The sequence below is a fragment of the Grammomys surdaster genome, unplaced genomic scaffold, assembly GCF_004785775.1.
Source record: "Grammomys surdaster isolate TR1022 unplaced genomic scaffold, NIH_TR_1.0 371, whole genome shotgun sequence".
Taxonomy (NCBI): Eukaryota; Metazoa; Chordata; class Mammalia; order Rodentia; family Muridae; genus Grammomys; species Grammomys surdaster.
The window spans coordinates 1,927,373-1,948,389 of NW_021604790.1; positions in this window are offsets into that span (position 1 = coordinate 1,927,373).

Here is a 21,017-nt window from a genome sequence, read left to right on the forward strand (position 1 = left end):
ACACATGTGCTGAGGCAAGACATGTAGAGGACACGTGATGTTTGGAGGGAGTATAAATAAGACTCGGCGGACAGTGATGGAGGCTGAGCTAGGCTTGCTTATAGAGCTAGCTGTGCAACGCTTGTTGGTCTATCATCTTCACTGATCTTTACTTCCCTGAGAGAGGCACAACTGAGAACTTTTCCTGGTGTCCCTCCTGGTCCCTCCTTCTGAGGCCTGGCTGTCTCTGCTGTGTAGTACCACCACTGCTGATTCCTGTTTGCTATCCCAACTGTACAAACTGCTGCTGCTAACCCGTGAACTGAACTGCTGATTTCCAGACAACACAGATGGGAGTTGCTCCAAAGAGCCTTTCTAAACAGGTGCACTTCCCCCGTATCCTTTCTTTCCCACTACCTCTGGTGTGTGATAGGCTGAAAGAGAGGTCAAAGTCTTTATGAACCATCATTAAAAATAGGTTTTGAAAAAATTAAAGTTATAAACACAAGTAAAGGAATGGCTCAGGAGAGATGAACTTGCTATGAGAGTGAGGGCAAGTGGGCCAAACCCAAAGCTTCCTGCTTCCATGTCCTCTTCTGTGGGTTGGCACTGGAAGGCATGGCACACTTTTAGCATGATCTTTCATCTCAAATAATCCAACTGGGAAAAACCTCTCACAGATGTGCCTAGTTGCTTGGGGTTTAGTTGATTCCAGATAAGGTCAGGTTGACAACCAAGGTTAGCCATCACACTCCTCTTCCATTCTCTCTCTCTCTCTCCTCTCTCTCTCTCTCTCTCTCTCTCTCTCTCTCTCTCTCTCTCTCTTTCACACTTGAGGTTGAAGAGGTGATAGCTCAGCTTCCTCCTCCTGCCTCCATGCCTGCTTCTTGCTGCTATGCCTCCCAGACATGGAGAACTGATGTCTCTGGAATCACAAGTCAATATAATTTCTTTCATAAATTGCCGCTGTTCAGGGTGTTTTTGCATGGCAAAAGAGAAGTAACTCATAACCATAGCCACTCACTGAACCATCTCTCCAGCCCTAATTAGCATTTCAGAGACATCTTCCAGGAATTGTCATGGTGATAATCACCACAGGGTATCTTTGACTGACTCCTTTCTTTATTCTAGGTACAGGGCTTTATATAACTAAGCCTTTACTTTGAAAATAAAGTACCACTTATCCCGTTTTACAGATGAGGGAATAGAGGATCAGAGAAGGGAAGACTTCCAATTCCCATGGTTAGGAGATGGCATCAAATGATCTTGGTTCCCAGAATGCACAGCCCTGGCTCAGCCAGGTCTAGGCACCTGCTCTCAGCTTCTGGTCCAGACCCCAGGCATCTCTGTGTGCCTCTCTGCAGTCTCATCCAGCCTGGGTGTGCAGTCTTGCTGGACATTGGTTTTATAGTGCAGGAGGTCTCTAAGCTGTCTTGGGCTGTCCAGGCAGCCATCACCTTCTTTCTCTAGGTCCTCTTGGCCAATACTCATTCTTCACCGAGCTTGGATCAGCTCCCTGCAGGCTTTTGGCTATGCTCTTGGCTCAGGCTCTCGGGTTCTTTGCTCTCAGATAATAAATAACAAGTGTCCAAGTCTTCCAGGGAGGCAGGGAGGGAGAGGTTTAGCAGCTCCTGGGTCTGAGGAGTCTTGAACCTGACCCAAGCGTTCTTGGCATCCTGTTGTATCTGTCCCCAAGGTCATCTACTCTTTCCATGCCTCTGATCTGCTGCTGTGTAAATTATCCCCCATCTTCCCTAAAGAAAATATAATAGGAGTGGAGAATGGGGACGGAGAGGGGGACCTTGGCCTGGGGGAGGGGCGCGATGAGAATAATCCTTTCCACTCAGGAACTGTGTAACATCAAACAGAGCGTACAGTCTTTGTCCAGGCCCCACACGGACATCCTGCCACAGGATATGGAGTCCATGGGGCTGAGAGGATTTGACCTGCTGAGGTAGTTCTGTATCTGCCCTATGCTGGACAATTCTAGGTCCCTGGCCTCTTTCCCCTGGAGTCCTGCAGTCTCTTCTGGAATCTGTAATGGCTTTTCTCCTAACCCCCGCTTGAGTCCCAAGATGCCCCAGAGTGAATCTCTGGTCATCAGATGTTCTCTCTCGTTCTCTCTCTCTCTCTCTCTCTCTCTCTCTCTCTCTCTCTCTCTCGTGTGTGTGTGTGTCTAGACATCAGATCTGGGGTGGCTAGAGCTGCCTTCAGGAAGCCTTTGCCATGTCTTGGTGGAGTGGAGAGAGTAGAGAAGCAGGCATGGGATAGAGGCAAGGCTACCCATTCCCAGCCTGTGGTACCTCATATGCTCTTCAATTTCAAACCTGGCTTCCCAAGTACCTAGAATATTCCAGTGAAAATTTGTCATTTAAGGATGAAGGAATATGTATATGTGTATGTGTATATGCATATATTCATTCCAAATAACCGACTCCTTGGTTCTATGTATTGTTTTTTGGATAATTTTTATTATTTTATATGTGTGCATGCCTGTGTTGGGAGGTGGGGCATGTCAACTCAAACCCATGTGCCCTCAGAGACCAGAAGGTATTGGATCACCTGGAGTTGAGTTACATGCAGCTGTGACCTCATGGAGAGGGGCACTGGAGAGCAAACGCTTATCCTCTGGAAGAGCAGTACACATTCCTAACCACGGACCCATCTCTTCAGCCCTATACTTCATTTTTTGTTTATTGTTTGTTTTCGTTTCCACTTCATTCATTTCTCCCTTGATATTAATGATTTCTTGCCATCTGCTGCTTTGGGGATTGGATTGTTTTTGCCTAAAACCTCAAGCTGCCTCCTAGGATGATTGGCACTATGTCTGATTTTCACTTTGTTCAGATTTTCATTCTGTTCTTTCTGGGCTGCAGCATGAATGCCCACAGCTATAAACGTTCTTCTTAGAGCTGCTTTAGTTGATCCCAAGGCGTCTGGTAGGTCTTGCTTCTAAGACACATTTAAATGTCTGTTAAACCTGACTTTTGGTTCTTCTTTAGGTGCACATAGATGGGTCTCTGTTCATGTTCCCCCAAGGGAGATTGCAATTGTTCAAGGTGTCCTAGTTTCCAGACCCCTCTTAATCCATACCTCTCCATCCCAGATACAACCTCACTTGGTCACTGAAGTTACATCTACAAGCTAGGTACACAGTCCTTCTGTATCCCTGGGAGGGACAGGGCTCAATCCCAGATGCCCAACAGACACCTGAAGCTGTGCTTAGTGCCAAGTGTCCTATGTACTACTACACGTGCACACAGATGATAATTCAGTTTATAAACGGGCCACAGTAAAAGAGTGATAACTATAACCGAAACATAACAGTCATAATAACAATGTACTATCATAAAAGTTCCTTAAAACTCATGAATTGTTTCTAGAATTTTCCACTTAATATTTTTCGATCACAGTTGACCGTGGATAATGGGTACTTAGAAAATGATTGTACATATCTGAGGAAAAACTCACTCTGGTGAAACACACTTGTAATCCCTACACTGGAGATGTAGAGGCAGGAAAGTAAGAAGTTCATCACCCTTGGCTACATACCAAGTTCGAAGCCAGTTTGGGCTGTATAAGACCCCATGTCCAAACAAACAGATGAGGACTCTGGGGCTCTGGAGGTTCCAATGCTTGTGGCATGTGGACAGCTAGGAACCTGTCACAAAATCAAAGCTTTCTACCTTTACCTGGTCCTTCCTTCTCTCACCTATCTCTTTTATGAGGGATTTCTGCAGGTGCCCTCTCCATGGCCCTCTCCATGTGGTCAGTCACATGGAATGGGATGGAGGAGGCTGTATGCAGGAGACATCGAAGAAGAGCATCTTTGCAGAAGGGAGGGTCCTAAGAAGGTTGTAGCCCATCAGAATCATAGTTCCTGGCTGCTCCTGTTGCAGTCATAATCTCATTGGCCCTCCCAAACCTCCCTTCTCCCTGCAGTTTTCCACTGTAGAGAAGGGCAGAGACTCTAATCCCTTTGTTCCATGATTTCATCCCTGCTCCCCTTCCACTGCAGGCAAGCGGTGGGAGGGGGAAAAGTGGGACAGAACGGCAGGGAGGAGGCTCTGGGGGTCCCCGGGGGCGTTGGGAAAGAGAGAAGAGCTGAAGAGTAATTCATCTTCTCCCTAGAGCAAACAGCTGGAAACCTGGGAGACTTCCAGGAGGCTCTCTCTCCTGCCTTGCTCTCTGGCTCACATGACCTCACCTCCTGACTGTCCCCTGTGAACCACCACAGACAACTGTCGCCTGAGCACACATCTCTCTCTCTCTCTCCTCTTTTCCCACAGGATTTACTCCAGCTGCTCCTGTGGCCTCCCAGAGCCCAATGTGTTTGTCCGGGGACCAAATAACCATCAGACCCCTCCAACCCCCACCCCAGGATTCTGCAGCAGCCACAGGATGAAGTCTCAGTTCTTGCATGGCGCTCCTCGTCTTTTCTTTCTCTCATTCCAACTCAGTGACTGGTCATAAGCTCTTGTAACTCCAGTAACCCCAGGATCCTTCTGGTACTGGCCTGGCTTCCATAGTATGGATTCTGTTGTTTTGTCTCCTTCAGGAGATTACACATGTGTTGGCACACACACACACACCACACACACACACACACACACAAACACACCGAGTCCAGCAGTCTAGTCTATTACGTCTTGGGGTTCCTAGTCATCTGTATTTTCTTCCTTTTCTTTCTCCCCTCCTCTCTTCTCCTTTCTCCTCTCTTTTCTCTTAAGACAGGGTTTTGTCAGGCCAGCCTCAAACTTGCTAGGTAGCTGAGGGTAACCTTGAATTCCTGATCCTCCCACTTTTACCTCCCAAAGGCTAGGATTATAGATGTGTACCACTGTGCCTGGCTTATGTGTGCTGGGGATCAGGCCCAAGACCTCATGTATGCTAAGTAAATCTTCTACCAACTGAACGACATTTCAGACATTTCCACCATGTTTATTTCTATCCTACACACTTACTATCCCCCACCCCTGAAACACCCACTTATCTCTCACCAACTAAGCCGCCCTGGAGTGAAACATTCCTACAGTTTTAGAGTCTTGCTTTCCCAGATGCTAACAAAACTTATGGCCAACTATCCGCTCTCGCCTCTGCTTCCCCGAGCTGGAGGAATATAGTTAGGGCCATACTGTTCAAATAGGTTTGCCAGTGGCTAGGGGAAGGGTGGGAACACTGAGCTCACCACTAGGGTCAACTAACCCAATAATTAGTTTAGCCACTCATTGGAGTTTATTAAATACGGCTACGTGTTAAGCTGTGAATGCCATGGGAACTCAGGGACTAGCCTAGTGCAAGAGGATAAGATTCCTAGGTGGATGCATTAGGGTAACGCTACCCAGGGAAGGTCATGCCTGGTGGTTCAGGCCTGTAATTCTGTCTACCTGGCGGTAGGCTGAGACAGGAGGATCATAAGTTCAAGACCTGTTAGGCTCCAGAGTGAGTTCAAGACCAGCCTAGGCAGCTGCTTCTGACCATCCCATAGACCTGCTGACAGGGCTGGTGTGTTCGGCTGACTTATACTCCAGGTCTGAGGTAACATGGGGTTTCCAAGCAAGTGTCACTTAAAAGGGAATACCATCCATTGCCAGACTGTGGACAAGCAAGCTTTTTCTGTGGAAGTCCAAGTGGTAAATAGATTCCAGTGACTGGTAAATAAATCTGGAAGCCAGGAGCAAAACCAAGGATATAATGTTGGTTTACAGAAAAAAAGCAGAGCTATCCACAAATGGTTCATTCACAAAATTCAAAACATATTAGCAATTGAGTCAGACCTTAGTATACAGGTCTAATGAGAAGAATCCAATTACTTTTGAGGGGCTATGACACTTTGTATTATAAGGAATTAAATGACTCAGCTTTCTATCATCATAACAAGATACTTCAAACAATAAATTTAAACACAGAAAAACTATTTGTACTTATTTATTTATTTGGTGAATACACACATGCACACACATGCATGTACACACATACATACATACATACACGCTTGCACACATGCATATACACATACACACAAGCATGCACACACAGATGCACACATACATGCATGCATATGCACAGACACACTCATGCACGTGTGTGCACTTGCACACACATGAGCAGCATACACACACACACACACATACTACACTACATGTATTTCTTTCTAGTTTTGCTATGTATCCCGGGCTGGCCTGGCCTAGACCTCATGACTTACCCCCAAGTCCTAGGATAACAGGTATGATCTGCGCACACACACACAGTTCAAGAGAAAAGGTTTATTTTAGCTCACTGTTCTGGATGCTCCAGTTCCAAGATCACCTGTCCCACTGTTGGAGTCTCTGGCAAGGAACACTTGTCACAGGAGGAGTGTGTCATAGAGCAAAGCTGTTTATGTTGTGAGCCAGGAAGCAACAGGAAGAGCAAGAAGTCAGAGTCCCTTCAAGGACACAGCCCCAGGGATGGAAGGATCTCTTACTATGATCCACCCCCTTATAGTTCTACTACTCCCCACGATTAGCATCCTGGACCCCTAGGCTTTGGGGGGACATGAAGTTGGGGCCATATGATGCTGTGAGTGGTTTATAAGAGGAAGGAAGACCCAGGCTGGCACAGTCTCAACAAACTTGCATGCTCTTAGGCTCTTCTGCCTTCCACCATGGGATGGTGCAGTGGGAAAGCCTTCACCAGACACAGCCCCTCAAGGGCTTCTTGGTCTACAGAATTGTGAGCCAAATAAACTTCTGTGGTTTATAAACCAACCAGGCTCAGTTATTGTAATGGACTAAAATACCAAGGGTGTACTGGTCAAATCTGGCTTTGTGAACTAAAACTATTTTTCCAGAGACTGGGGAAATGACCCAGATGATAAAGTGTTTGCCATGCAAGCATGCAGACCTGGGATCCGATTTCCAGCGCCTGCATAAAACACAGTACAGCTGTGTTCCTACAATCCCAGCTCTTGAGGGGCAGAGTCAGGAGGGTTTCTGGGTATTGCTGTCCATTTAGAATTTTGATAGAAACGGTCTTGCGTTTGTCAGCGCTGTCCAGAGAGATAAAACCAACAGGGGGCAGAGATAGGTAGATGCATGGAAAGATGAGAAGATAGATCTAGCCAGCTGACCTTGTAAATAAATCGTAGGCCAAATGAGAGAGCAGTCTCAAAACACAAGGAGAGCAATTGAGGCAAACACTCCGTGTTGATCTCTGGCATCCAAATGCGTGCACACATGCGTATGTGCACATCCATGTATACATCATACTCACACACAAGATCAACTTGGGCATACATTTCCAAAGGGAGAATTTCTTTCCCAAATCACAATACCATATTATAAGTTAATCTCTATATATCTATCTCTGTCTGTGTCTGTCTGTCTCTGTCTGTCTGTCTCTCTGTCTCTCTCTCTGTCTGTGTCTCTGTCTGTCTCTGTCTGTCTCTGTCTCTCTGTCTCTCTGTCTCTGTCTCTCTCTCTCTGTCTCTCTCTGTCTCTGTCTCTCTCTCTCCTTCCCTCCAAACAAAATGCAGCCAGGACTGTCACTAGGCAGAGTACCAGGGATGAGATCTGTATGTAAGATCCCTCATCCATCATGTGTCTGTCGTCCAGCAATGAGTAACCAGGGGGCTTGTGCAGTGAGAACTACAATATTCCAAAGGGAATAAAAGAGATAAATAAAAGACACCCACTATTCATGGTTTGGGGTGCTTATTATCATTAGAATGGCAACACTGTCCCTGAGTTGCCTATAGACAATCTATAGATCTGTGATGGTTAAATTTAGGTGTGTGTTGTTGACTGGATACCCCGAGTCTTAGGATTTCTATTGCTGCAGTGCCATGGATTAAAAACAGCTTAGAGAGGAAAGGGTTTGTTTCAGTTTATCTTTTGTTTTTAAATCATTATCTGATGTAGATGAGTGCTTTGCACAACATGCATGCCTGATGCCTGCTTTGGTCAAAAGAGGGTGTTGGGTGCTCTGGAACTGTAGTTACAGATAATTGCACCATGTAGGTACTGAGAATCAAGCCTAGGACCTCTGTAAGAATAGCAAGTGACCTTAACCACTGAGCCATCTCTCCAGCCCTTGCTTGGTTTTATATGTTTGTTTTGTTTTGCTTTGTTTTGTTTTGAGATAGGGTCTTACTATGTACTCCTAGCTGTCCTGGACTTTACTGTATAGGCCTCGAACTCACAAAGATATGCTTCAATCTGTCTCCCAAGTGCTGGGATTAAAGGTGTGTGCTATTACGCCTGCCTTATTTCCGGTTTCCAACAAAGTCATTCTTAAAGGAAGTCAGGTCAGGAACCTGGAGGCAGAAACTGGAACAGAAGCGACGGAGGAGCTCTGCTTACTGACTTGCTCCCCATGGTTTGATCAGCCTATCTTCTAGGACCACTCCCCAAAGGGTAGCACTGCCCTCTTTGGGATGAACCCATCAATATCAGCCACTAAAGAAGAAAATGCATTACAGGCTTGCTCACAGGCCAGTTTAGTGGGAAGGAACATTTTCTCAGGTGAGGTTTACCCTTGCCAAATAACCCTAGCTCATGGCAACTTGACACAAAACTAGCCAGCACACCCTGACAACTATCATGTAAAGCATTATTTCTAGGTATGTTTGTGAAGGTGTTTCCTGAAGAATTTGGATTATGAATTAGTGGACTGAGTAAGGAAGAGATACACACACCTTCAAATCTGAGTGGGTGCCACTAAATGGGAGAGGGTCTGGGAAAAACAAAGTAGGGAGAGGAACGTTCTCTCCTCAGGTGCTAGGATACACTTCTCCTGTCCTTGGACACTAGAACTCCAGGTTCTCCAGTCTTGGGACTTGTATTTGCATCAGTTCAGGTGGGGTGGGAGTCACATGTCAGGCCATGCCTTTGCGCTTGGACTGAGCCATGCTGCTGTCTTCCTTGGTTTTCCAGCTTGCATGCAACATGGTAGGGACTTCTCAGCTTCTGGAATCCATGGTAAAATCTCTAATGAATCCTTCTCATCTTCCTGTTTGTCTACTATCATCTATCTATCTATCTATCTATCTATCTATCTATCTATCATCTATCTATCTATTTCTTCATTCCCCCATGTATCTCTGTCCTCTACTGATTCTGAAGAACATTGACAAGTACAAGATTCAAAGCTGCTTCTGTCACAAATCTCAATGGCCATTTTTGTAGAAATAAAAATCCCAGTCCTTAACTTCACATGGAACTGTAATTGGTTGTCTGTCATGAAATGTTGAAAGAAGAAAGAAACAAAATTGAAAGACTTTCCTCTGTAAACTAAACTACATAGCTACAGGAATAGAAAAAAAAAAAAGCAAGGTACGAACATGAGGATAGACACACAGACCAATGGGACAGAACTGAGTCTTGTCTTGCACGTGTTGGAGATCTGAGCACTTGGGAGACTGAGACGGAAGGGCCCCTAACTCAAGACCAGCTGGGATGCACAGCAAGATAGTGTCTTGACAACAAAGGAAGACTGAGAAACTGGGGGGAAATGTATATTTTAACTGATTTTCTGTAAGGCTTCCGAGATCATTCGGAGAGTAAAATAGTCTTCTTAGTGAGTGATTCTGGAGCAATTGCACACAAAAGAACACAACAACTTCTGCCTCTATGCTACACAGAAAAACTAACTCTATACAGACATGTAGCTTAGAGATAAAGAGACAGAACACAGAAGGAAACGAAGGGTGAGTTGCTATGACAGTGGGTGTGGTAGTGGTGTTTAGATGTGACACCAAAAGCCAGGCAAGGAAAATGACCTTAGTCATACAAGTAGAAATATCTGTGCACTAAATAGTGTCAAACTTACAGGACAGGAGGAGGTGTTCATGGATCGTGATCTAGTACCTGGACTATACGAAGAACTTACAGTTGAACAACAGAAAGGCTGTCTGACATAAATACAGGAGTGAACTAGAATGGTTTTTTTTTTTCCAAAAGAAGATACACAAAGGGGAGGTGAGAACACAACACACACTATGGTTTGAGTGTGAACTGCCTCCCATAGGCCCACTTCTCTGACTACTTGGTCGCAGCTTGTGGTGCTGATATGGGAGACGGGATCTTAATTAGGTGAGGCCTAGCTTGAGGAAGTGGGTCACTAGGGGCCAGGTTTTAGGGGTTATAACCTGGCCATGCTACCATCTAATCTTTGCCTTTCCCTATATCTCTCCCTCCCCCTTTATCTGTCAAGGTGTAAGCACGCAGCCTCATCCTCCTGCCCCAGGAACATGGCATGTCTTTCTGCTATGAAGCTGTGAACTAAAAGATTTTCTCCCTAAGTTGTTTCTTGTTAGGTATTTGTCACAGCAGGAAAAATGGCATATCACATCGAGTCTGCTCAGATTGCTAAAGGAGTACTACAATGACCAGAGATGGGGAGGAGGAGGAAGGGGAGGAGGAGGAAGGGGAGGAGGAAGAAGGGAGAGGAGGAGGAGCAGGAGCAGGATCAGGAGAAAATAAGGGTGCTTTGATAGGGGGAAATTGGAATCCTTACACACACTACTGGTGAGACTATAAAGTGGCATGGCTGCTTTGAGGAACAGTTTGGAGGTTTCTTTAAAAAGTTAAACATAGCCAGGCGGTGGTGGCGCACGCCTTTAATCCCAGCACTTGGGAGGCAGAGGCAGGTGGATTTCTGAGTTCGAGGCCAGCCTGGTCTACAGAGTGAGTTCCAGGACAGCCAGGGCTATAAAGAAAAACCCTGTATCGAAAAACCAAAAAAAAAAAAAAAAAAAAAAAAAAAGATTAAAAAGTTAAACATAAAGTCGTATGTGACCTAGCTGGCCAGAAGTGGTGCATGCCTTTAATCCTAGCACTTGAGAGAAAGAGGCAGCCAGCTCTCTATGAGTTCAAGGCCAGCCTGGCTACAGAGCGAGTTCCAGGATAGTCAGGACTACACAGAAAAACTTTGTCTCAAAAACCAAAACCAACAACAAAAAGACCAATTATATACCCAAGAGAGAAATAACCCACCTCCTCTCTCTCTCTCTTTTTTTGTCTGTCTGTTTGTTTTTTGATTTTTTGTTTTTTAAAGATAAGGTCTCTACACTGTTCCTGATGGCCTGGAACTATCTATGTACGCCAGGCTGGCCCAGAACTCACAGAGGTCCACTTGGCTCTGCCCCCTAAATGCTGGAACAAAAGGTGTGCGCCACTACATCTGGTCATTACATCTGGTCACAGTTCTGCTTCTAAAGTACATTTCTAAAAGAAATAAAAAGATATCCATATCAGAATTTGTACAAGATATTTTTTTGTAGAGTAAGACTAGAAACATCATTTGTTCATCAGCAGATGAATGGATAAATACAACGTGCTATGTGAACACAGAGCATATTACCTTGCCATGAAATGGGATGGAGTTCTAATATATGCTACAGAGTGAATGCTCCTCAGAACCAGGAACATGCTGGGCAGGGCGACACACACCTTTAATCCTCACTCCTCAGGAAATGGAGGCAGGAGGATAGTTAAGTTCAGGTCATTGGAGCTACACAGTGAGACCTTTCATCATATACACACACAAAGCCAAGCTAAAGGAGCCAGGTGCAAAAGACTACATGTCTAATAATCAGGTGTGTGTGTGTGTGTGTATGTGTCTGTCACATGTATAAGAGTATCTGAGGAGGCCAGAAGAAGGCATGAGATTCCCAAGAGCTAGAGACAATTGTGAACCACCTGATGCAGGTGCTGGGAACTGAACCTGGGTCTTCTGCAAGACAACTAAGTGCTCTTAATTGCTTGAGGCATTTCCCCAGCCCCCACCTTCTTATCTCAGATGAGGTCTCTGGATTGTTCTGGAACTTGCCAATTGAACTAGATTACCTGACAGCAAGCCCCAGGTGTTCACCTGTCTTTAACTTCCTCACACTGACATTTCAAGTACACCTAGTTTTGTTTTGTTTGTTTTAACACAGATTCTGGGTACTGAATTTAGGACTTCATGCTGTGTGGAAAGCATTTAATCAACTGAGCTCTCTCCCTGACTCTATATATTCCTTTTATATATATAAAAAAATCCAGAATTGGTAAATCTATAACCTATACAGATAGGAAGTGAATTAGTGACAGGTAGACAGTGCAGGAAGCAGGATGGACAGTGTCTGGATGTTACAGAATATTGCAGAACCATGGAGATGCTATAATCTGCACCTGGCAGGACCAGCCCACATTGTGGTCCCACAGAGACCATGGGCTCAGTCTGATGATCCTAAGGGGCCATGGTGGCTGGATGGGAAATGGATTCTCTCTAAGGGCATGATGGGAAGAACGGCCCTGCCCTGTCCTCCGAATCTCATATATCCAGCAAGAAGAGCTGACTAGATCTCTTGAAGGAGTGGGATAAAGGGAAACTCTCCTCCCATCTGTTGAGAATTAACCTCCGAACCATTTAACCAAACATTGGCTTCTCCTGTCATTCGATAAGGTGCATCCAGCGGAGGGAGATGGGGAAATCGGTAGGTTATTCTTTCAAATTACGTCAGCGGGGGTTTGTTCCTGTGGCTGAGCTCTGCCAGAGTCCTGTCTGGGACATCACATCACCAGCAGCACACTCAAGAACAGGCTCAAATGCTTTCCTCTGCCTGGGAGTTCAGGCATTCACGGGGATAAAAAAAAAAAAATCAAGAGGGATTTTAAAATAAAGCCCATGCTCTCCACAGGCTGTCTGCTCTGAGTCAGTGCAGCGGTGAGGGCGATTATAGAGGAAGGAATGGTTTCTGTCACCGTCACAAGGAAATGTCCAATGGCTTTTCTGCACAGACAACACCTCTCCGTCTTCCAGAGATTATGTGCAGACTTCCGGAGCTGTCGGGGACCTTGAGGCCATCCTGCATGCCCCAGGCCCCCTATGAGCCTAATTTCTCTGCAGAATGGGCCAGCACAGTCTAGACAGATAGGGACCTTCGGTGCTGGCCAGCCTGTTTCTGCTGGCGGATCACATTCCTCACAAGGACATCAAGCCATGGTCAGTAGAGTGGGAGTTCAGACCTTAGATGCTGTCACCGACGCCTTTCTCCTGTCTTTGTCTTCTGACCTCCAGCTGACAGGAGCGGGGTCAACCCTACACATAGTCCCTTTCCTGGCTCAAAGGAGGCCACGGCGAAGAAGTATAAGCACTGGGAATAGTCAGAAGTCTGTCTTGATGCCCTGGTGCTCATAAACCAGCCCTTCTCAGTTTCCCTATCAACCAAAGGAGCCGGAGGAGACAGCCTCCAAGGCCCTCTCCACTCTGCAGAGTGGTGTCACCACCAGAGATTCCTTTGGGAGGCAGGGATGGCTGTATTTTTCTTGATGTGGATTTTGGTGTATGTGTGTACAGGTTTAAGTATTTGCACTCATATGTGCAGGCATGTATACACATATGAGTGTACATGTGGAGGCCAGAGGTTCTCATCAGTTGTTTTCCTCAATCACTGGACACCTTAACCAGGCTGTGATGGTGCACACCTTTAATCCCAACACTTGGGAGGCCGAGACAGGAGGATCTGTGGGGTTGAGGCCAGTTTGGTCTACAGAGTGAGTTCCAGGACAGCCAGGGCTACACAGAGAAACACTGTCTCAAAAAAAAAAAAAAACATATTGTAAATAGATAGATAGGTAGATAGATGGATGGATGGATAAATAAAAATTATGTGTGTGCATGTGTATGTGTGTGCACCCATGCCTAGGTGGGCATCTACCATGCACTTGTGGGGAAGCCAGAGAAACATTTTGGCGGGTCATTTGCCTTTTGCCCTGTGGTGATGGAAACTCTGTCTTGCTGCTGGCCTCTGTGTTCCAGGCTAGCTGGCTTTCAAGCTTCCCACTGGTTTTCCTATCTCTGCCTCTCATCTTGCCATAGGAGTGCTGGGATCACAGATATTTACACCACTGTATCTGGTTTTTTATTAAAAGGAGATTTGTTTCATTTTATTTTGAAACAGTTATCGTCAGGAGTAGTAAAATTATGGAAACTTAAAATTTAAAAATTTTATTTTATACGTATGGATGCTTTGCTTATATAAATGTCTGTATAGTATAGTGCATGCATGCCCGAAGAATCCCTGAAATTGGAGTTACAGATGATTGTAAGCCACCATGTGGGTGCTGAAAATTGAACCTGGGTCCTTTGGAGGAACAGCCAGTGCTCTGAATGATGAGCCACCTCTCCAGCCCCTACATGGACTTTTCTGGGAAGCAATTTTCTTTTCTCCTCTTAGAGACCTCAAGCTCCTTTGTCCACCCATCTGTTCTGGAACCTCCTTGCTAAAGCTTCCCTGGTTTTCTGGACTATTTGGTTGCCAGAGCTGGTGAGCTCTCGCCTGCCTCTACCTGCAGCCTCCTACCCCTAAGATCTGGATCGAGGCCAGGCCTTTGCAGCAGAGTCATGGGCAACTTGGTTCAGATGAAGAAGGAAAGCCATGGCTTGGGACACTTCACGGTGAGAGGAGGAGAAGCTGGGATTCAACAGGATCCGATTGACCCTAAAGCCACTATATCAACACTCCCCCCCCCTGCTGTGTGACCCTGCCATCTGGGTTCTTCATGGGAGAAACTCGCTCCTGTAAGAGAATTCTGGCTCTCAGGGGACAGGAAAATCTGATGAAGACACACAGGCAGAGCAGAGGGCTTGCTCAAAAGACCAGTCTTCAAGTAGCCAGGAGAGGAGAGGAGAAGGAAGAAAGGAAAGGGAAGCACTCAAACCTCAGAAACTGAAGGTGGAGTGGGGTGGAAGGCATGAACCCAGCTTCGGGTTTAGTCTGTTGGTTCATGGTTTTGTAGATCCATCGGCTCTCAGAGAGGCCTGCCCTGAACTGAAGGGACCAAGCCGGAAGCACCGGAAACACCGTTTAGGCACACAGGCTTGAGCCTGTGCAAGTCCCTCCTAGTCTCACCATCTTGGTTTCCTAGCCCGAGATTACCAGTCTCAACCCCACCCTCACTTTGGCTGCCACGGAGAACTCATTTGCCTCTTTGTACTCAGAGCATCCTGGGTGTCCGTGACAGCGGCAGGAGAGGTCCCCGCAGCTGCCTGTCTTTGGACCTCTCATCATTTCTATACCTCGAGAGTCTGTCATCCTCCCTCTCAGAAGGAGGGGCTGCTCTCGGCTCCAGCTCAGCCACGTGGAAACTGAGACTGACCCTTTAGGGTTGAGTCTGGAGTGTGCTTGTTAATAGCTCCTTTTTTTCTGGTCCTTTGGGGAGAATGGGTCTACCCGGGCAGCTCAGCAGCCAGCTGTGGCCCAGATGTGGAGACCTGGCTGGCCACAAAGGGGGTGGGTGGGTGGGAAGATCTCTCCATTTCCTCCCTTGAAGATAAATGGTTCAGGGGCCACTGGAGGCGCCAAAGGCCACAGCTGCCCCAGGAGCTTTTCCAAGATAGGACCTTTGCTCCTTCCCCCAGAACAGTCCCTACCTTGTGAGACAGATGGCTTGGAAGACAGAATGAGGGGATAGGGTGCTAAGTCGGGTGCCACCCCATCTTCTCATGCTGTGGCTCTCTAGATAATCCTGTATAGGCCCCAGTTCCTGTGGGTCCTCAGCCAGGTCTATGTTAAGGCAGGGATGCTAAAAGTGGCTGTCATCTCCCTATTTATTTATTTGCATATATGTGATATATATGCACGCATGCAGTCTCATGCACAAGTGTGGGATGTAGATACAATACACCATGGTCAGAGGACAACTTCAAGGGTTGGTTTGAGACAATATCTTTGTTGTTTGCCACTGAGTAGCTCAGGAGCTTCCAGAGATTCTCTTTCCCCAACCTAACCATAGAGACACTGGGATTGCAGACATGAGATCTGGAGATTCGAACTTAGGTCGTCATGCTTGCCTAGAAGCTGCCTCTCCACCCCCTTGGTCTACATTTTGTTCTTTTGGCCCAACATTTTGAACCATACAAACACAGAAAATAGCCATACAGTGCACATGTCTGTGTGTGCACACATACAGGCACCTACTCACACGTGAATACGAGCATACACATACACCTACCAGGAACAGACATGAGCTCCCTTCAGCCCCTCAAGAGAGGAGGGAAGGAAGCAGAGCGCCATATATCACTTCTTTCCAAACAAGCCTCCTTTTTTTTGCCCAGAGTGGGATGGGGGTGGTCGGCAGCCATGCCTGGCCTCGGGAAGGAGCCCCTCTGGCCCATATTTCACAGACACCCCAGACAGAGCTGCTGTCAAGAGCACTGTCTAATTTCCTCCTGACTGCTGGCCCAGATCCCCCCACAAAGAAGGGCATTGTATCCCCTTCCACACCCTGGGCATCTGCTCTGCAGAGATCCGCTGGGGGACTTAGGGAGGGGATTTAGGGGGATGAAGGCGCTGCATCCTGTGCCACAACCCTTAGAAGGGTCACAAATTCTTGAGTTGAAAGAGCTTGGTTCCATCTGCCCCCATCTTCTCTCAGGCCTCTTAGGTACCTCTGACTAGAGCCCTGAAAGGCCTTTAAAACTAATTTAAATTAGGCCAGGTGCCTATGATCTTCTAGCAGAGATGCAACTCCACACTCGCTCCTCACACCTGCAGGGAGACTCACCTATGTGTCAGGACACACGCAGGGCTCTCTCCGCCACCGGGAAGATCTATTATAAGTTGATGGTCTGGGAAGAAGTGTGGAGTCCTAGAGAAAAGAGCCACAGGAAGACAGTGAAGGAAGAGTGGCCGAGAGATGTTAAGGACTGAGTGGCAGCTGACAAGGCTTTTGGGGAAGATGCTGCTAGGCTGTGTTCTGAACCTTTACTCTCATTCCTACCAAGGGACATCACTATAGAAGCTACCCCTCCCTAGGCTCTTCTGGGCGTAGGTCTAAGTGATATCTCTGAAAGAGGGTGTGTGGGGGTTAGTTGTTTAGAGAGCTGATAGAGGCATATAGAATTTGTGCATGGCCATAGTGGGCAGTGGGCAGAGGTTCTGGTCTGGACCACCATGACGGAAGCAGATCTAGATCCAGCATCTTCATCACCGTCCCCCCTTCCTTTCAGCAACGCTTTTGCACAGTGGGGAGGTGTCCCGGCCAGAGCTGCTGCTCTGTTCTGCGGGTCAGGGTCTAGCAAGAGAGAGTGGGGATAGAGGGGCAAGAGACGTGAAGAATGGAGACAAGACAAAGGGTCTGATTAAGTCCCATTTAGTGAAAGAAAATCCTGGGTATTTATACGCTTTTCCACGTGCCTTGCCGCCATGGACAAGCAGGGGAGCACAGCTGAAGGCACTATGCCACACCTTGCAGCGTGGATTCCACGTGTGCCTTGCAGCTGGGGGCACTAAGCAGCAAAACAAGATATGTGAGAAAAACAAGATGTTTATCAGAGTGTGCTCAGCTGTTGTGGGCTGTTGAAAACAAGTCTCTTGTCAGGGTATATGGCCTGAGATGGCTGCAAAGATGACAGCCGCTTTCTGCTAGGACTCGGCTCCCAACAGGGAGGGGTACTCGTAGGGGTCAGAGGACAACTTTGTGTAGTCAGTGCTCTCCCACCAACAGGGTTTCCCTGGACCAAACTCAGGTTGCCAACTGTTGTAGCAATTGGTTTTACCTGTTGTGCTATCTCATGTGTCTTTAGCAGTGTTTCTTGGGTGTTTTGTTTTTGAGGCAGTCTTACTATGTAGCCCTGGCTGGCCTAGAAATCACTATGAAGACCAGGCTGTCCCTGAATTTACAGAGATGCGCTTGCCTCTGCCTTCTGAGTGCTAGGATAAAGGTGTCCAACACAATGACCAGTGGTGGTTTTTTTTTTTTTTGTAAACATCTCATCTTTGTTTTGAAAACATTTTGCCCTAAATAATTTATCATTTCACTCAAGGCGCTTCAAGGAATTAGGATGTTCTGTTTCTATGGACAGAAAATTAAGGAGGGGAGGGAGGCTTGGTAAATTCACATAGAAAATCAACGAGAGAGTGAATACTAACCTCCCCCACTGTCCACTCTGTTTCCTGTATCTCAACAGGTGTCAGCAGGTCCACTGGATACAGACCACTGGTAGGAAAAGTTGCAGTTAGTGGTTAGCTTGGGCTTAGCATGGCCTTGGGCTTGATTCTCAGAAAAGCTTCCCTCCGAAAGAAAATGAGCAAGTGTGGTGGGGTATAAGAGAGGAGAGGGTAGGCCGGGCGGTGGTGGCGCACGCCTTTAATCCCAGCACTTGGGAGGCAGAGGCAGGCGGATTTCTGAGTTCGAGGCCAGCCTGGTCTACCGAGTGAGTTCCAGGACAGCCAGGGCTACACAGAGAAACCCTGTCTCAAAAAAAACCAAAAAAAAAAAAAGAGAGGAGAGGGTAGGGGAAAAGAGAGGAGAGGAGCGGAGGGGAGGGGACAGGGGGGGAAGACCTCACTTCCACTGAAGGCCCTCTCTGAGCCAGGAACTGTGCTAGGTTCTACAGATGTGACCCTGCTGTCCCAGGACCAGGCTGACTCTGCCTCCACTCACTGTAGCCGGGACTTGACAGAGTCAACACTGGAGAAATAGTCTTGTGAAATGAATGAATTGCATCCTCATACCACTGCAAATAAAGTACCACGTCTAAGTACCACAACTCCTGCAGGTCCAGGGAGAGGGAAACTGAGGCTCAGAGAAGGTAGGTGACTTCACAAAGGCCATAGAGCAGCTCATCTGTACAGAGTGTCTGCTAGCCCCTAAGCCTGTCAGGCTGGAGGCTGGTATGTGTGCTTGTGTGCTCGTGTGTGTGTGTGTGTGTGTGTGTGTGTGTGTGTGTGTACAAGGTAGGAGGTCAGGAGGAAGGCAATGAAGAATTCAGATTTCTCTGTCTACAGTACAGAATATGAAAGGAAAATAACTAAAGCCGGCTTACTCCCCCAGACAGCCCCAGGCTCAGACAAAGTCCTGCAACTCTCCAGCCAGGTGCACTGGGTGCTTTAGACAGGATTTGTGTTCCTGGAAACTGAGTTTAAATCACCTTTAAGAGCACAAAGAAAAGCATCCCTTTAACTACCAGGGGACCTGCAATGTGATCCAGGAACCCTTCAGAAAATGTGGGTTTGTTTCCCTCAAATGTGACATCTGTTGAGTGGTAGAAGCCAACACTGGCCAAGAAGAGCTCAGACTCCATGGTGGGTGCCCCTCTCAGTCACAGCTCAGTCTCTGCCTTCCTGGTCATGCTGGAGTTAAGCCCAGCCATGAGCCCCGGCTCTGGGGACAGCCTGGAATCCTGAGCCAGCAGCTCCAGTTAGGAAATTAATAAAGACAAGCTCTCACAGCCAGAACGATGGTGAGAGACGAGTTAGGTCATGTCTCTCTGCTCAATCGGATATGACTCCCAACCCTTATGTCACCTTTAAGTTATTAAGCATCACCCTTCCAGACATGTGGAAATGGTTGACAAGCCTCTTATCAGGCACGCCCCTGAGGCTTGCTGGTGGCAGGGCTCAGGCCCTGGAGGCTGATTCTTTGCCAACCATTGGTCAAAGGTAAAAGGAAGTCTTGTCCTAATTTCAGACAGGGTGGGGGAGGTGAGCAACTGATTGGCAGAGAATATTGGTCCCATGACTACAGCCAAGAGAGAGCTCTCTGGGGCTATAGAATCAAGGTGGTGTCCCTTCTCCAAAGGCATAATGTTCCAGATTTGTGACCTCTGAAAGTCTGGACTGCATCTCATTATCAAACTGACCTTTGGATCAGAGCTTCCACTAAGTGATCTATTTATCTTGGAGCCAAAAAGCAAGGGAATACGACTAATTCAGCAGTTTCTTCTTCCATTCAGATGCCCAGCCACTTATCCATCCATCTGTCCATCCATCCCCCTGTCTGTCCATCTTTCTATTTATCCATTGGTTTATCCATCCATCTGTCCCTCTGTCCATCTTTCCATCTGTCCATTCATATACAGTTTGTCCATCTATCAATCTGCCCACCCACCATTATCTCTTTGTTTATTCATCTGTCCATCTGTTTGTCTATCCATCCATTCAATTACTATATATTGATGCAGTATATTTCAGGCACCACATTAGTAGCTAGGAACAAAATAGTCAGAGAAATACATTCCCCCCAAATAGAAGAATGGTAAATTGGGATAGTGACCATAAATGTGCAGCCATAGATAAAGAGCAGCTGTGGAAGGCACAGCAGCATTAGAGCGGGGTCATAAAAATATTAATAGGTTCAGGGTTTGTGGGAAATGGATTTGAGATGCGGCATCCAGTGAGCAAAGGAACATGTGAGGTGGGCCAGAGAGTATACAATGATTCTCACCTCATTAGTGACTGGGAGGACGGGCTTAGCTGGCACAGGCTCCTCTGCATAGCTGGAGAACACATGGCTTTTAATGGACAAGATTTCCATGTAAAAGTAGAGATCCATGCCATGCACCAGGGCTTATCTTGAATGTCAGCTTGCTGGGATCTGGAACTGTCTAGGGAACAAAGAGCATATCTGTAAGAGAGTTTCCAAAGACAACTGACTGAGATGAAGTGACCCACCTTGAGAGTGGGCAGCACCCTTCAATGGACAGACCAGGTATAAAGAGGCAGGGAGGAGGACATGTTGTCTGGATGGTGTGTCTATTGCTGCTGCTGCCACCTCAGCCGTCACCACCACCACCACCACCATCACCACCGATCTCCATTGACATCAGTTAAGTCTTCCTCCTCCTCCTCCCCTCTTGCTTCCCCTTCTCCTCCTCCTTCTCCCTACCCTCCTCTTCTTCCTTCCTCTCCCCCTCCCCCCTCCTCCCCGTCCTCCTTTCTTTCTTCCTCCTCCAAGACAAGGTTTCTCTGTGCAGCCCTGGCTGTCCTGGAACTCATTCCATAGACCAGGCTGGCCTCCAATTCAGCAATCCTCCTGCCTCTGCTTCCCAGATTCTGGGATTAAAGGGGTGTGCTACCATCACCTGGCATCAGTTTAGTCACACGGACTGAATGATCCTTGTGTGCCTGCAGTGCAAGACTGGGACTCTTGTGGATTGGGTGACTATGGGGTCTCAGCCTCTCTGGCATACAGAGGCCATAGCTAGACTACTCACAGCCCCTGTTATATTACTCAATCTAGTAAATCTGACACCTCTCTCTCTCTCTCTCTCTCTCTCTCTCTCTCTCT